An 18,864-nucleotide genomic window follows, 5' to 3' on the forward strand; every position below is an offset into this window, starting at 1 on the left:
CAAATTGAATGATAGCTACACTCCTTTAACTGTCACAACCAAGCAGTAATAAATACAATACCATAAATATCCAGCAGCCCGATTAGTGCCTGCTACACAAACAAACAAGGATCCAGCAGGCCAGAATCCGAAACAGTGCTACAAACAAGGCGCACCCACTTACCAAAGAAACAGTTCCAGATATGCAATATGCAAGCCTTAGCCCAGAAATTCTGAAATTAGAAGGCAGAGTCCAGCCTCCTCCTCTCCTCCACAAGACCACAAACCACTTAACTTAAACCCGTAAAATAACTAGCTTGAAAGCCTGCTTAAACCAGAATTAATACACTTTAGAATAACAGACACTGAGCCCCTCAGCCAGCATCAGCTGCCCCAGAAGGATAAGGATGTAACCTTCTGCAGCAACAGTGCAGACCACAACCTTCAGTGCAGTAACCGAAAAATCAAGGCTTAGAAAGTGTTTACCAAAAAACCAAAAGGCTTAGAATGAGTTAGCAGTAATAAATACAATTACAATTTTAATTTTTAAGAAGTACAAAAAACAAAAGAAAAACAGTCAGACAGTAAAGTTTTTATTAAAAAATTTTTTTTTGAACAAGTGCTGAACAGAAAGAAAGAGATTTGAGTGAAAAAACTAAACTTATAAGAAGAAATAAGAAAAAAAAATGAAAAAACAAACCTCAAACACAGAAAACACAGAAACCAGAAGGGGGTCTAAAGCCTGTACACAGTCTAACAAGAAAGGCAGGAAATAAGTTTAATTTTTTCTAATTTTTTTTGCTCTCTTTGTACACAGTAGGAGCGACAGTAAATCAGAATAAAATCTCACTGCACTCTCACTGCAAAGAGTGAGATGGGCAGAGAGGGCAGGCTGGGGGCAGGCTGAGGGGCGCTTAGTTAAGATGTGCCAAATATTCCTTCAACAATTCCTTACACAGTTTAAATCATCAATTAAATCAAATTATTTTAAAAATTTTTAAAAAAAAAGATTAAAATAAAATTCCTCTTATAAGTACCAGTTGAATATAAATCCTTAGCTGTTAGCTGAGAGGTTTTAAAGCAGGAATTATTTCACATGCACTAGTTTTAAACATATGCATGACAGGGAATCAAATCAAAGGCTGTGGGCTACCCCACATTACTTGCAAAATAAGATAGCAATAGATTCATACTAGGCTATCTGCCTTCTAGGGGCCCATTCTGAAGCCTGTCAGAGTGTGCTTTGGCTTTATGCACCATTTTAAAATGAATTTTGCTATGCCCTTTTCAAGGTTAGTATACTGTGCATCTGTCTAACAGTGACACAGAAGTGATACCCGGAGTAAATCTACAATCTCCCATCCATTCATCAAGATTCCTCTTCAAGAGAGTCAATGAGGGACTCTGCCTAACCTGGACTGGGATTTATAGGTTCATAGGTTCATACTAGGATGGAAAGACTAGTTTGGCTAGAAGGTTGATGATACTCTTACATAAATCACAAAGGCACGGGACCACCACAAGCTGGAATCAATGATTTATTTAGCGCTTTCTTCAGTTATGAACTATGACTTTTTCAGAATAAAATACAATAAGAAAAACCAACATATATAACCGCAACCTAACCATAATTGATTAATTAGATAAGTTGCAATTAATTTGTAAAGTACCAACACTTATAACAAAAATATACATATAATGCAATATATCATATAACGCATATATCCAGATATAAGCAGAATGTTCAAATTTTTGGTCTGCTCCTAATAAAATGTGTGGTTTTCTAGTAACTCATGGAGGACTGAAGTCCCTTAATAACGGCATGTATTTGAGTTCCAAACTTCATATTCTTCAGAAATTCCATTGTAGTATAAAACCTATTATTGTAGCAGCTTTCTAAGTTTATATGAGCAATATTTATAATTTGACCCTGAATTTTGGACTTTGTCCCCAGTTATTTTTAGCTTTGTCCAGATTTCTTGTACTTAGAAGTTGAGAGGTATAAATATACAGCTTTTTTAAGATTAACTTTAAGTGTCTTCTGATCACATGCCTGACAGTTGAAATAGGATGGAGCTGCATTTATAAGGATATTTCTAGCCCTCTGAGATGTGACAAAAGGATTAATGCACATTTTAAGCAGAAGTAGCACACGGACATAACCTTGTGGAAAAAACAGACATAGGGTAGCAAATGATCGTTGCCTGGTAGAGGATGGTTTTGAGGAGCCTTCTATGTAGGTAATCAGAGATCCAGTTTAAATGAGATCCGGTTAACCTCATGTAGTGAGTTCTTTAATCAGTCTGGAATGGACAACAAAGTAAAATACCTTGGAAAGGTCTATGAATACAGCCCCATTCAGGGTTCCCTTGTCTACAGCTTGGTTGAGTGCATCAGTAAGGGTGACCAGGGCCGTATGGTACCAGATCACTTTCTAAATCCATGATGATGGCTACAGAGAAGGTCATAGGACTTAATGCAGTCCTATCAATGACAGACTTCAGTCTTCTCCAAGATTGTGGCAAGATGAGAAAGCAGATCATTTGAAAAAAAGGATTCAGGTTTAAGAAAGTTTTATTTTTTGGAACTGAAATAACATTAGAAAGTTTCTGCAGGTCTGGAAATATCCCACTTCATAACAATGTGTAGCATGCTTAGTAGATATGGGCATCTTGAGACAAGGTAGCAACTGTGTCAAGTTCTCAGACAACCATTTAATCTTTAAAGAAACTAACACAGTTTGCGAGAGATGTACATACACAACTTCCTTGGAGGCAAAAATCTAACTTACAAACAAGGCTATCAAGGACACACACACTACATCCTCCACACATACCGCTCACAACACACATAGATCATGTTATGCTGGCATACTTAAAAGAAACCTTCTCAAACCACAGTGATCTTCTAAACTTACAAATGACAACACCCATCCTCACCAAAAGCAGCACCAGACACCACAGCTACACCTACAACTAATGGTCCCCAAAGATTGAAACCCATAATACAAGCAAATATTTTGCCTAGGACTCTTGTCATAGGGGACTCCATTATGCAACACACAGATGCCCCGCCCACCAGACTGAACAAGAAGAAGATAATGATTGGCTGCTTATCTGGATCCTCCTAGTTATGCACACACTCAAGTCACTACACCACATGTACTTCCCTGGACTATATGAAGAGGGGCATTGTTAATCTCTCTGAATATGTGTCTCAGACAGGTATGTGCCTAGCACTGAGCAGCATTCTACCTTGACTATATGAACAAAAAATGATTCACTTTGTTTCTTGCAAAAGCATGGTGTGCACCTGTCTCCCATAGGCTTCTGAATATTGGCAAAAACGTTATCCACCCGCTTACAGCCTTTTTAGGCAATGCCAAATTGACAAACTTACCAACATAGCAAACAAAACCCAAAGAAACATAAGGGTGTTACTGCTCAATGCTTGGAGCCTAAACAAGAAACTCCACACCCTACAAGCTCTCCTCTCTCTGGAGAATAGACATCTGTGACATTACTAAGACATGGTGTAAATCCATTAAAAGTACTCTGGCAGTGCAAAGCTTCAGTGCCTTCCACACATTTTGATCATCAGTTGCACAGGCAGGGACAAAAGGCGGAGGAGTCTCAATCTATATTGGAAACAAGCATAGCTCTACATTGGTTAAACAGGACAATGCCCTGGGATTTATCTATGTGCAAAGTCCCATACCATATCCTACAAAGCTATAGGTCACCCTCTATGCCCATAGAATCTCACAGCTTGTACCTAGACCTACTGGAGAAACTCACCATTAAACCAAATACCCAGTTCATGGAAGACTTTAACTACCCCTTTAAAGACTGGAAAACATACACTGACTCATACTCACAGGAACAATAATTGCTGGACTATTAACACAAATACCCTTGACCAGATAGTGTGCATACCAAACAGAGGTACAAATGTAATGGACCTGATTCTTATCATTATGGTTTAGTGCCTCATTGGTGAAGTCAGATCACAAAGCTGTCTAATTTGAAATAAAAATCAACTTGGTAACCCCAGCAAACCCTGTCACAGTTAGGAACTATTCCAAAGCAAATTACATCCTATTAAGTGATAGTCTGTCAAATTTCAGTGCCCCTCCTAACCCTGAGTTCACAGCAACCTATGCAGAATCGTTCACAGAGACTGTACAACGATGTAAATGGCTGTATAGAGGCTGCCGTACCTACTAGAAGTAAGTTCAAAACAAACTCCAAAAACAAACCACTTTGGTTGAATCCTAATCTTATTAGGGTATATAATAAAAGGAAAAAGGTCATGGCTAAAATCAGGAGCAGCAACTCCCACAATGATATAAGCTCTGTAATTAAACTAAACAGGAAACTAAGAGGACTAATTAAGTCCCAACAAGGCTAATTATAAGATCAAGATAGCCTTACAGGCTAAAGACAATCACAAGGCCTTCTATAGCTATATCAGAAACCTCAAAGGCAGCACATATCAGTGTGCTGAACTGGGGGTCAATGGCACCACCTTCGCTGAACACAATGACATAGCGAATTTGCTGGCTGACAGATTCAGCTCAAATGTTACCCCCACTCCCCTCCTGCCTCCCCCCATGAAATACCATAACTCTCCTCAACTATTAACAGGGAACAGGTCCTGGTGGTGCTTGCTAAGGCCAAACTCAGAAAGCCTCCACTTTGTACCATAAGAATGGAGGACTGTAATGGTTATTGCACTTCACAAGGGTGGATCATCACATGACCCTGGTAACTACAGACCTATTAGTCTCACTAATTTAATATGCAAAGCCATGGAACAAATGATCATAGAAATGATCAACAAAGACACAGGCAATCTTCAGACATTGGACTCAAGCCAGATTGTCTGTCAAGGGAAGTTCCTGCCTACTAAACCTGGTGGTCTTGTTTGAAATGGTCACCAAGCAATGGATGAGAAGAAAATGATGCATACCTCCTCCTTGAACCTGGCAAAGGCATTCACTACAACACCCCACTCAGGTATAGTTGGCAAATTCACCAAACTGGGCATAAACCCCTGCATCACTCACTGGATTGCCAGCTGGCTTACAAACAGGACCCAGGAAGTCAGGACTGATGATATCACCTCCACTAAGAGACCCATCACCAGTGGGGTACTTCAGGGCTCTGTGCTGGGACCACTCCTATTTGGCATCTACTTCTTAGAGGTAAAGTCTAATGTTAAGGAATTTTGGCTGACCAAGTTCACAGATGACCAGACTGGGAGCTATCATAGATCCCCCCCCCATCATGCAAACATCTTACAAGAGGGTTTAACACAAACAAATGACTAGTGCCAAAGTCATGGACTTAAACTCAATGCCAAAAAAATGCAGTGCCTTTTGGGAAAACTGCCACCCAAGCTAATTACTTAATTGATAACACACTACTAAGAGTTGACCAAGTAGTCAGGGATCTGGAATCTATGTAAACAGTAATCTGGCCTTTGACCAACTTGTGGCTAAGGTAGTAAGAAAATCATTCTATGTTGCCAAACTTATAATTTAAGTAAGGGCATGGCATCCAGGTCAAACAAGTCATGGTGCCATTTTATTCAGCTCTTATCAGACCCGTCATTGAATATAATGCCCCCTACAGCATGTACCTGACCACTCACATGAAACACTTGGAATGTTCACAAAGGAGAATCTAGGGTAGAAACACATTTTTCTATATTGATTGCCTTAAATCCCTGTCTCTATACTCTGTCTCCTACAGGTTACTGAGAGGCGATCTATGCATGGTATATGAGGCATCCTTGGATCCAGCTCTGAAGGACCTTTTGCACATCCACAAAATGAACAGTATCAGAACCACTAGATCTAAGGATTTAAATTTTTCTTGTGACATAAATAAGACATTTTGCTGAAACAGATATGTGAATCAGAGGATCCCCATGCTCTGGAATAGACTCCCCATCCATGTGAAGCAGAGTCCATCCTTTACCCTATTTAAGTGGAACCTTGACAAATGGATGGAAAATCAGAAATTCACTCCAGGTCTCTGATAGACAGTGACAGGCAGTAATGCCCAAACTAATATACCCCCATAACCTCTAGAAACTTCCTAACCATACCTCTCAAATGTCCAGATTTTCTCAAAATTTCCAGAGTTTTGCCACATATTTTTGGTCTGTTCCTCATAAAATTTGTGGTTTTCTGGCAAATCATTGAGGATTGACGTCAGTAAATAATGCTATATATTTGAGATTCAGACTTCATATCCTTCAGAAATTACATGCCAACACAGATTCTGTTATTCTAGTAGCTTTCTAAGTTTATAAAAGCAATATTTAAAATTTGTCCCTATTTTTGGTCCTTTTTCCCCCATTATTTTAGGCTGTGCCCAGATTTATTGTGCTAAGATGTTGAGAAGTATGTTCCTAACATACCCCCTCCTAATAAAAGCCCATGATACATAGGGACACAGTTGAGTTGGATTGCTCTGCTAGGCTTATAATGGCCCTTGTGGTTGTTAATCTAGTATACACCTATGAACCTATGATTATGTTCTATAGTGGAAGGGGAATGTAAGTATCATGGCCTTCAATAAATCTGGATAAAGGCCATCTAAGCCAGCCTTCCTGTAAGTAGGAATTTTCTTAGCCAGCTAAGGACTGAACAGAGGTGTTGACATCATGGGTAGGACAAGCACTGGTGGTAGGGACACAAAAGTGACAAAGAACATAATCTGCAAATGTCTCTGACTTCAATTGTGAGAGTAATATGAGATGATCATTTATAATAAGTGAACTAGGATGGGGCAATGAGATTTCTGTGTAGGACTTCTTAATAGTTAATTAGAAAAGTCAATTTAGTCTTTTATCCAAAGCAACTGCATCCCTTCGTATGTGAGAAATAACTGTGTGTGTGAAGGAACCCAGCGATCTGCAAGTTAATATACATTTTGTAAGGCCTTTTTCTGGCTCTTGACATAACCATGTTGTTTAGTTTCCTTTGGTTCTCCTGGTTTAGGAGGGTAGTACTTTCCAGCATCAGAAGAATACTGAGGAACTACTGCAAAGCAGCATTTCTGTCCTAATGACTTACAAATATCCAGTCTGTACTGGCCAGTTTAACATCAACTACTTTTGCTTGCTCCTTTTTCACAAACAGACAGAAATACATCTGCTGAGTGGAGTAGCTTCAGAGTTACGGTACCATGTATTTTTCACTTCAGTAAAAAGTCTAAAATTGCAGTGTAATCAGTAATACAGTAAAGAAACAGTACAGCATAAATTATGTGCTGTTAAAAAGTAAAATCAATAGCCGCACAAAGGTATTCATCACTCTTCCATCAACTAGTCCAGTTCAGCTGAAGCTCATTGTCAAATGGTATTTCTTAAAAGGATGTAATATAATGTCCTGTGAGGACTTCTTAATAGTTAATTAGAAAAGTCAATTTAGTCTTTTATCGAAAGCAACTGCATCCCTTCGTATGTGAGAAATATCTGTGTGAGTGTGAAAGAACCCAGAGATCTGTACAGGATTTCTTTAGGAGCTTACAGACAGTCCTGGATACAGCAAATCTGTATCTGGACCAGACTAGTTACAATGGCCTGTTTCCTGCCTTTCTTTTAACCCAGAAATTGTAGCTATTGGCCGTTTGGGCAGTTCTTTTCCATCTCCTTCAACTTTCTGGTTTAAAAGCCCCACTTACGCTTGCTTCCCACCTTTCCTGTAACTAGCCTAGTCCAGATACAGAGTTGCTGTATCCAGGACTGTTGGTAAGCTATTGAGCCCCACAAGCCTTTCTGTGTTGGAGGAAAGCCTTTTAGCTTATCAGTGGGAGTGGTAAGCACTAGGCAGCCTGTCTACCACAAGAGGAGTGGTTCTTGGCCCAGAAATTGTAGTTTATTGACCATCTGGACAGTTTGTACATTTCTTTCAACTTCCTGGTTTAAAAGACCACATCTGCGCTTGTTTCCCATCTTTCCTGTAACAAACCTACTGGGAAGCACTAGAAAGCCTTAAACTGATACAAGCCTTCTAGCTTAGAAAAGAGACTTTAGAGTGATTAAGTATCAGTTTTCTGTACTTTCTTGCTGTACTTAACTATTTTCTGCCTAAACGCTGATTTTCCAGCATTTATTGTGATTCAAAAGCTTGTTTTTTTTCCACATATTGTACTTATTTGACTGTCTGCACTTTTAGAAAGTTGTTTTTTGTTTAAATAATTTGTTTAACTGTTGTAGGCTACACACTAAAGTCAGATAGCCTTTTCTGATCATTTGTAGTCATTTAAAGCTGTTTTAAGTGTATTTTTCACTGTTTTTGCCTTATCTTTTCAAAAAAAAAAAATTCCTTGTTTCCCACATTTCTAAGCTATTATAGTCCAGTTTTCAGGCTAGTGCTGAATTCAGGGCTGTGTTACAAGTTTCTGAGTTGCCTGTATCTTACTTGGATAGAAGGAAGTTTCTTTGTTCACCTGTGAGAGAGGGGAGTTTTGAGTAGCCTATCTGTCCCTGGAGGAGTGGTTCCAGCCCAGAAGTTTGTAGTTTATTGGCCATTTTGGGCTAATTTCTATCTCTTTCATTTCCCTGCTATAAAAACTGCGTTTGCACGGTTTTGTGCCAGTTAGCTAGGTTTAAATTATTCCTCGCTCCACTAAGTCTCCTCTTCAGTTTTTCCCTTGAAACTAGTCTAACTCTCAACCTAAGCACTCAAAAAGCATCCTACAGCCCAGCACTTGCTCAGACCTAATAGCAAGCACTAATATACCCTGACACTTGATTGCCCAGCAGGGCAAGGCTCTTTATTCATCCATCACCAACCAAGCGACTAAGCAGCTCACCCTACTATTCAGGCATGACCAAAGGGCAATTTCAGGTGTACTCTCCAGTCCAGCTGGTGAATCTGGGTATCCTGAGGCAATGTTACAACTGCCTCATGTACACAGATAACCCTCTCCTCCTACCACAAAACACTAACATATGCGAGAGATGCAATTATACAGCCAAACTAGAGGCTAAGTTGTCTCCACCCAAGACTGGAACAGACAGTCAAGAGGAGAAGGTTAACACTTGCACCACACCTCCAGCCACACACAGACCTACTAAACCAGCACTGGCAAAAAATGCACATAAATACACAAAATCATACTCGGATGCTCTAAATAAAAACCTGCAAAAGCATCAGAGACCTCCAAAGCAGACACCCAAACAACCTGCGCCTCCCGTCACAAACCAGACAACACATAAAACAAAAAAAATCAGTGTGCCGCACAATCACAGCCCTTAAGGCAAAATAACATACCTAACACACTAGTAATAGGTGACTCTATAGTCAGGCACACTGATGTCCCACTCACTAGGCTGGACAAGCAGAAGGTTACTGTTAGCTGCCTGTCAGGAGCCAGAATCCGCCACATAACACAAGCACTCAGGTCACTCCAGAACAAGTACAAATATGACTCTGTCATTGTTCATGTTGGTGTAAATGACCTGAGACGTATCTCCCTGGACTACACGAAAAGAGACATGGAAGAGCTCTTTGATTATGTAGCCCAGGCTGGTATGACCCTGACCCTGAGTAACATTCTGCCCTCACCAAGAATGATACCTCAGTGGAAAGAAAAAATGATCAATTTCAACAATTGGCTAAGCTTTTGGTGTCATTCAAAGGGGATCCAGTGTCTGTTAGCCTGGGATGATATGCTCGACAAGCCGCGTTGTTTCGCAAGAGACAGCTTGCACCTGTCACCCCTAGGCTTTCGAATACTGGCCAAGGCTCTTGCTGCCCCCATAGTGCCTTTTTTAGGCAAGGCTCAAAAGTCAAACCTATCTCCGTAAGCAGCACAATTAACAAAAAATGAGGGTTATGCTACTCAACGCCAGGAGTTTAAATCTCAAAATGAATGCGCTCGAAGCACTCCTCATTATGGATAACGTCGACATCTGTGCAGCAACTGAAACCTGGTTCAAGGCTCCAGTGAGCACCCCTGGACTACCGGGCTACAACTTATACCACACATTTTGGCCACAGAACACAGACCGAAGCACAAAAGGAGGGGGTGTATCCATATTCATCAAGGATACCTTCACCTCCAGGTTAGTGGCGTAGCATGATACCTCTGAGATTGTCCATGTGCAACTAACATCGTGCAAATCTGCAATACAAATTGTGGTCTGCTACAGATCACCCTCCATGACATGACCACCACTCCACCATTCTGGAGACATTGGATAAATGAAGGTCCTACCGAATACCCTGATGTTGGGTGATTTCAATTACCCTACCATTAACTGGGAAAACTACTCGAGTACAAACTCCCAGGCCCAGCGCTTCCTGAAATTCATCAACTCAAATGCCCTGGATCAGCTGGTAAACTCCCCTACCAGAGGTGGAAATATATTGGACCTGGTCATCACAAACATGGGCGACAGGTGTTCCACACCGGAGGTCAACCTGTCACTGGTTAGATCAGACCATAAACTAATCACTATGGACGCTCACACCTCACCACCACCCCCAACTAAGGAAACCATAGTAAAAAACTTTTCTAAAGCAAACTTCACCTTACTTAAGACAGGGGTGGTAAGTTTTACAGCCCCCATGCTAGAGAATAATGCTGCCCAAGATGCAGAAACCTTTACAAATGCACTCTATGCACACCTACAAGGATGCATGGATCGTGCCATCCCAAAACCAAGACTCACTCCTCTAAGAGAAGGAAAACAGTCTGGTGGACCCCTGCCATAAACAGGCTATACAACAGAAGGAGGAAACTATTTCAGAAAAAACACAAATCCCAAGAAGGAAAGACATCCCTGATCAGTATCAGTAAGAAACTAAGGTCCCTCATAAATTCAAAAGATAACCACAAAGCCTTTTTTAGCTATGTTAAGAATATAAGTGGCAACTTGCAGATATGCACTGAACTAGTGCAATATAGCACAAAATATACTGACCCTACTGATATTGCCAACATCCAGGTAGATAGATTTAGTGCAAACTTCACCCCCCTCTCACCCCCAAAAGGGCACACAACAATACCAGAAAAGTGTAGTGTCCCAGAAATCACAGATGTACAGGTGAAAATAGCCATTTCAAAAGCCAAAACACAGCATCAGTGGGGCCAGATGGTGTCCCAGGCTGCATCTTGCATGAACTACAGAATGAACTAAACCCCCACCTAAACACGCTGTTCGACCTCAGCCTCTCCACAGGCTACATGCCCATAGAATGGTGCACAGCAACATTTATTCCACTCCACAAAGGAGGGGCCACAACTGACCCTGGTAACTATCACCCCATAAGCCTGACTAGTCTGGTCTGCAAGGCTATTGAGCGCATCATCATGGAACTCATTAACAAAGACATTGGGAACCTCCCAACACTTGACCCGACCCAGTTCAGCTTTGTTAAGTGCAGATCATGCCTACTAAACCCGGTTGACTTCTTCGAGACAGTCACCAAGGCCATAGACGAGGGAAAGTTTGTTCACACAGCCTACCTTGACCTCGCCAAGGCTTTTGACAACATTCCCAACTCAGGTATTACAGAGAAACTCACCAGCCTGAACATAAACCCCTACGTCAAGAGATGGGTTGCCAAATGGCTTACAGACAGAACTGACACGGTAAAAATAGCGGGCTCCAGGTCCGACTCTAAACCAGTCACAAGTGGTGTCCCACAAGGCTCGGTCCTGGGACCCCTACTGTTCAGCATATACTTCTCAGAAGTACAGGCAAACACAGGAGGACTATGGCTAACCAAGTTCGCTGATGACTGTAAACTGGGAGCCATAATTGACTCTCCGGCTGATACGGACATCCTCCAAAAGGGCCTTACTGAGATGGACACCTGGTGACAAAGTCATGGCCTCAAGCTAAATGCCAAAAAATGCATAGTCATCCCATTTGGGAAAAACAAAACACCAACGAATTCCCACATAGGTGGCAGCCCCCTTAATACAGAAGAGGTAATAAGAAATCTGGGGACCCAGGTAGATGGTAATCTCTCCTTTGACAATCATATTGCCAAAGTAGTTAGGAAATCCTTCTATGTGGCCCATCTAATTACTACAGGGTTTGCATCTAGAAATAAAGAGGTTATAGTGCCCCTCTACTCGTCACTCATCAGACCCATCATAGAGTACAATGCCCCATTTGGGATGTACCTCACAAGACACTTCCAACAGCTGGAGAGACCACAAAAGTACCTCACCAAGAGGATTACTGGCCTCAAACATATGTCCTATGCAGCCCGACTGAAAAAACTCTGGCTGTACTCAGTGGCATATCGCTTACTCAGAGGTGATCTCTGCCTGACTTACAAAGCCATGTCCAACTCAGAATTGATGGACATACTCCACCTAAAGAAATCCAAGTCACTGCGAGCCACATGCTCTAGTGAGCTAAACCTTACCACAACAATAAATAGAACATGTTGGAGGGACATATTCCTATCACAGGGACTTCCCATGCTTTGGAACAAAATTCCAAACTACATTAGGCAAAGCCCCTCACTAACACTCTTCAAGAGAAACCTTGACGAGTGGATGGGTAACAGAAAATACACCCCTGGGATCACTTCACTGGCTCTGCTTGACAGAGGATCAGTTAACTAATCAATGGGGTGGCAAAAGCCGACACTCTGGCTAGGCTTATAAATGCCCTCGGGCAGATAGCCTAGTACCTACCTATGAACCTATGAACCTATTAATGTAATCCACATAGCTGTACAAGTATTAATTTAAACAGTGCACTCAGATAGTCAGTACATAAGGCCACAATGCAAACCTGATTTACACTGGATAGCTAGAACAGAATAATTTACTGTTTTGTCCAACAAATACACTAAAGAGATGTCTATTGTATTGGTTTTTATTCAGTGGTTTTGATTCCTGTAACATAAAGGATGCAGATATAATTCTTTAATTTGCCATTTTGGATAGGAGAATATTTTACTGATTTTACAGTTTGTTAGAAAAATGCTCACTATCCATGGAAAATGCCACAATGCACATACAGCACCTTTCTTACTACTTTATCCATGGAAGTATAGCCTGTACCTGTGGTTTTCCATTTGCTGTTTGCATAATTTGTGTAATATTTAGTGACGTATGTTTAGTTCTGTGAAATACATGCTGTGACTGTCAGAAAATGAAGGAAGCAGCAACACCGACTGTTTATGCCTTTTGTTCTCTGTGCAGTGTACATGTTTAGTGTTGTTCATGGCAGATGTACAGGTATAAGCAGACAAAGGCTACAAAACCGCTTATATATTAGTGATGATAGATGTCAGTGTTTTTGGGGTTTTTTTGGTCCCTCCTTACTGTCATTATAGGCAGCCTGTCTCTCTTGCCCTGTCTGTGCAGGCTCTACCAACTAAATCTTTTCCCCTCCTGAAGTTATTCCAGTATTACTGGGGTCTGCCATGGATCCTTAGGCAATGGAGTATCAACACATCTGAACATCTGTTCGTGGGGGGGTGTTCGGTCTGACCTACCCATTTCCCTCATGCCTTTCGGCAACATGGTTCAGTCTATGGTGGGCATCCAATATGAGAAAAAGGTGTATTTCCACACCCCTGTAGCAGCTCAGCCAGGCACTTCCCACCCTGTTAAACACACCTTCTTTAGCAATGTTCATGGCCTCCACCAAGGATCTTTGATAAGAGACACCCATGTACCAACCCCCCCCGGATGGGGTCACCCATCCCTCCCAGCCTCAATGTCAGTCACCAGAGCCACTTATCGAACCCAGGTCACCTTGACGGTAGTCAGGGTTTCATCCCTTTACTCCAACAGAGTGTCAGGAAGTGTTTTCACATGTGGCCTTAAAGCTAATTCTTAGTGTCTATTCTCAGCTTAATGCCATTCCTCTCTCAGCATATCACTGCTGCAATCTAATCTTTTGCACCACTTCCTTTTACTACCTTATTACATGAAATTGTCCTCAGAGGCCTTCTAGTGTAGGCCACATATCTGCTTCACTGACCTGTTCTGAACCATCTTTGCACTGTCTTTGTCCCTTCAAAGGCAGAACATTCAAATCTGAACACAACACTTAAGATTTTATTTAAATATTCTAGATGAACTTCCCTTAAGGAGGAACAATGTTATCTTAGATGATTTTAACAACTCAGTGATTAACTGAGGGACCTATACAGCCAACATAGGATATGTTCAAAAATTCTTACATTTTATAAACAAAACCTCCATGGACAAGGCTGTTACGGAATCTATTAGAGAACAGAATATGCTTGATATGGATTTAACAAACTTAACATCAATATGCCCCATCCCCAGGGTATACCCCTCATTGGTCAAATCAGGCCACAAACTAGTAGCCTTCTCCATAAGCGTCTCCAAACTGCCAGAAACAAATACCACAGAGATCAAGGACTTCAAACATACAAACAATTCTATTAAGAAGTCTTAAATTCGAGTATAACAGTATTACCCAAAATGTTAATACTGCAAAAAGTTATTCAGAAAAGTTCTACTCTCACATGGACAAATGTATTCATTTGGCAGTCCCAACTAGAGCCAAGCAATTGGGAGGTCTGAAAGGAAACCAGTGCAATGCTCATCAAGGATAAATATGCATGATAAAAGGACGAAACTCCAAAACTTATATAGCAGAACAAATGATCCCCACATTAAAGACAACCTCCAACAGCTAGATAAGAAAATAAAAAAGAATATAAGAAAAACAAAGGCATCCCATATGTTGAAAGTTTTACAGTTTCATAGGTACATACTAGACTAAGGATTAATAGGGGTTGTATAAGCTTAGCTGTGCAATCCAACCCAGTTGTGTCCCTATGTATCATGGGCATTTATTAGTAGGGGATAGGTTAGTTAGGAAGTCCTCATCTCCTTGTACTCCACTTTGATTAGACCCATCATTGAGTACAATGGCCATTGTTTCATGTACCTTACTAAGCGTATCAAGCAATTGGAAAGACTCCAAAGGTTTCTAACTAAAAAGATCTGAACTACAAATATAGATTGGAGGTGGTATCCAGTTACTGCAATTCCTCATAGACTTCTTAGATCTGAGTCTTGCTAATAGGGCTATAAGGGATCCAGTTGTCCAAAAACTCTTACACCTCAAAAAAATCAGACAGGCCATCTAACACTAGGGGCAAATGCTTGAATCTAATGTTATAAGTTCATAGGTTCATAGTAGACTAATGACCACCAGCGTCTTTACAATCTTAGTCACGCAACACAACCCAGTTTTGTCACAGAGTTCCTGGGATGCCTATATGGTGGGGTTTGTTAGTAAGGAGGTAGCTAAGGGTTATGGTGGAGGGGTATATCAGCTGGGGATTCATTTACTTACTGTTGACCTCTGCCCATGAGAGACATGGGGGCCAGACCAGGGGTGAATTTGTGATTTCCCATCTAATAATCAAGCTTTACTTTTAAATAGAATCAGGCATGAACTCTGCTTCATGTAGATAGGGAGCTTATTCCATAGTGCTGGGATCCGTTGAGACACATACCACTTCCTTCAGCAGGTTTGTTTATGTCACAGACAAAGTTCAAGCCCTTGGAGCTAGTGTTTCTGGTGCTGTTTGTTTTGTGGATGTACAAGAGATCCTTTAGAGCTGGATCTGAGGATGGCTTTTATGGTAGTCATAGATTGCCTCTCAGTAACCTGTAGGAGACTGAGTACAGAAATAGGACCTTAATGCGATCTGTGTAGCACAAGGTATTCATACCCTGGATTCTCCTGGTGAAGAATCTTTGAGGGTGTACCAACTGTTGCAAGTGCCTGGTTAGGCACATGTCAAAGTGGGCATTGTACTCAATGATGGGTCTGATTGGGCTGAGCAGAGTGGTACTATTACTTCCTTGGAACTGGATGCCATACCCTTGCTTATGAGTTGGGTGACATACAATAATTTTCTTACTATCTTGACTACATGTTGCTGAACAACAGCTTACTGTCTACATATGTTCCCAGATCCATAACTATTGGGTTAACTCTTAGGGGTATTTTATCAATGAAGTAATTAGCTTGGGTGGATGCTTTCCTTTCCTAAAGGGCACTATAATGCATTTCCTTGCACTGAATTTTAATCCATGGCTTTTGCACCCATCATTTGTTTGTGTTAAACCCTCTTGTAGGATATTGGTGCCAAAGGGGGGAATCTATGATAGCTCACAATTTACAGTCATCTGCAAACATGATGAGCCAGAGGCCTTTGACATTGGCCTTGACTTCTGAGAATTAGATGCCTAATAGAAACGGTCCCAACACAGTGCCCTGGAGTACTCCACTGGTGACTGGTCTTTTGGTGGAGGTGGTCTCACCAGTCCTGACTTCCTGAGACCTATCTGTGTGCCATCTGGCAATCAAATGTCTTGACCAGGTCAAAGTAGGCAGTAATCACCATTTTCTCTCATCCATAGCCATGGTGACTCTGTCTGAGAAGTCTACCAGGTTAAGTAGGCAAGACCTTCCCTTAACAAAACCAAACTGGCCATGGGTATAGTGTCTATAGGCTGAAAATGTCCTTCTTGATCATTTCCATGATAATTTGTTCCATGGCTTTGCATATTATACTTGTTACACTAGTGGGTCTGTCAGTTGATGCTCTAGCCTTTGAAGAGTACCTCAAGTGGTCCGGTTGGTCATGTTTTAGGCTGTTTAGTAGTCAATCAGGAATATTGTCAGAGCCCATTGAAGCAATGTTTTTGGCCTTAGTGAGCACCTCCATGATCTGCTCCCTGATGATAGTTGGGAATGATATGCTAGAAGGGATTTCACAGGGGGTAGTGGGGGTGATGTTAGCGCTAAATTTATCTCATATTAAGAGGGAATTTAGTTGTATGGTGTGCAGCTCTAGCAGGCCTAGGTAAGAGATGTGAGCTTCGTAGGTCATAGAGGGTGACGTGTAGCTGGCCAGGACATGGTAGGGAACCTTGTCTATGGAGATTTGGACATGAATGAACTCCATGGCATCATCTTATTTAACTAACCTAGAATTGTACTTGCTGCTAATGTAGATTGAGACACCTCCACCTTTGGCCCCTGTCTGTGCTGCATTTTGGTCTAAAGGTGGGGAAAGCACTGTAACCTTCCACTGTTGGAGTACTTTTTGAGGCTTTAAACCAAGTATCAGTAACAGCACATATGTCTACATTCTCCAGAGTGAGGGAAGCTTTTAGGGGTTTCTCGTTTTAGCTCCTAGCATTCAGTAGTAACACCTTAAGGCTGCTTTCAGTTTTTTTGCTATGTTGGTAGTTTTAACATTTTGACATTTCCTAAAAAAAGGTTCTAAGGGGATAGATAAAGTTTTAGTCAATGTCCAAAATCTCAGGGGGAACAGGTGCAGACCACCCTTGTCAAAGCAAAGTGGTCTATTACCCATGTCCCTTCATGCGGACAGATAGTGTATTCCCCTAGAGTGACACCAGAAAGTCAGCCAACCTGGAAAATCAGTAATTTTCTGTTCATACTGTGACATCATGCTTGGTGAAGATAGACTGATGCTCAATGCAAGGCATGTACTTTTCTGTGGCACATATTCAGAGAGATCCATAGTAACTCTTTTCATATAGTTCAGTGATGTATGCCTCAGGTTGTTTATCCCCACGTGGGGTATGATATAATCGTATTGGTACCTGTGGTACTGTGATTTTAGTGAGTGTATGATATTGCAGATCCCAGCTCCATATAATCAACTAACTGTTAACTTCTTGTTCAGCCTGGTGAGAGGAATATCTGTCTGTCGTACAACAGAATACCCTATGACAAGAGTACTAGGTAAAGTATTTACTTGCCTTATGGGCTTTGTTCTTGGGAGATCATTGGGTGTAGGCTTAAGTGTAGTGTTAGGTGCTGCTTTTGGTGTGTACTTTAGTGATTTCTGAACATAGGTGTTACAGTTTGATGGCTTAGGAGATCTTTGAGGTTTGAAGTGGTTTCTTTTATGTACCTCAGCATAAGAAGGTCTGTGTGTGTGGTAAGTAGTAAGTGTGAAGGATATAGTGTATTTTTGACAACCTTGTTTGCTAGTGAGATTTTTGCCTCCAATGAAGTTACGTATGTGCACCTCTCACATACTGAGCTAGTTTATTTAAGGATTTAAAGGTTGTCTGTGTACATGAGGCAATTGTTACATTGTTCCAGGATGTGTGTACATGAGGCAATTGTTACATTGTTCCAGGATGCCTATATCCACTAAGCTGGTGACAAAAACATTAGGAAATTACAAATCCATGTTGTCAAGACCTGTATTATGGTTGGGCTATTAAAGTTTAGAGTCTTGGTTTTACAGGGGTGACCTGAATGGTGTCTAGAGTGAAGGTTAGATGTTAGATAGTGATATGATTTTAGTGCCATTTAGCTGCCCCAAGCTTAGCTCCACTCAAAGCCATTCTATGTTATGGGTTAAAGTCCAAAATAATAGATTTACTGATTTGCTATTATACAGGGTACTGATAACCACCAGTCAGAAGTGAACAGCCCCACAAAAAAGCGTCTAATTTATCGGAGACAATAAACTGAACACTAACTCCTGTGCCCTCTGGACAATAAATGAATACAAATTAAGTTCTTTGCCTGGTTCTCAATGTCCTATTTGAACACAGGACATTATTATTCTTTTGGGAAAACTTGGCTAGACTTAGAAAGGCCACCTGGGTTGTTAGCCTAGTAACAATCTATGAATCTAGGAATCTGAAGTGCCCCCCAACTCAGAGAGACCAGGTAAACACCTTCTGCCACAAGATGGATGAATCTGGAACTTCTTAATGAAAAAGCACAGCAAAAGTAGCTCCCAAATGCAGACTGATACCCAACTAAGTCCCTAAAATGCTCTCTGGCTAATGGAACACTCTGACTTTAAGCCTCCCTGTGTGTTTCCCGACTCAGACTGACCAG

Source organism: Protopterus annectens, chromosome 2.part1, assembly GCF_019279795.1.
Source record: "Protopterus annectens isolate FY-2018-M chromosome 2.part1, PAN1.0, whole genome shotgun sequence".
Taxonomy (NCBI): Eukaryota; Metazoa; Chordata; order Ceratodontiformes; family Protopteridae; genus Protopterus; species Protopterus annectens.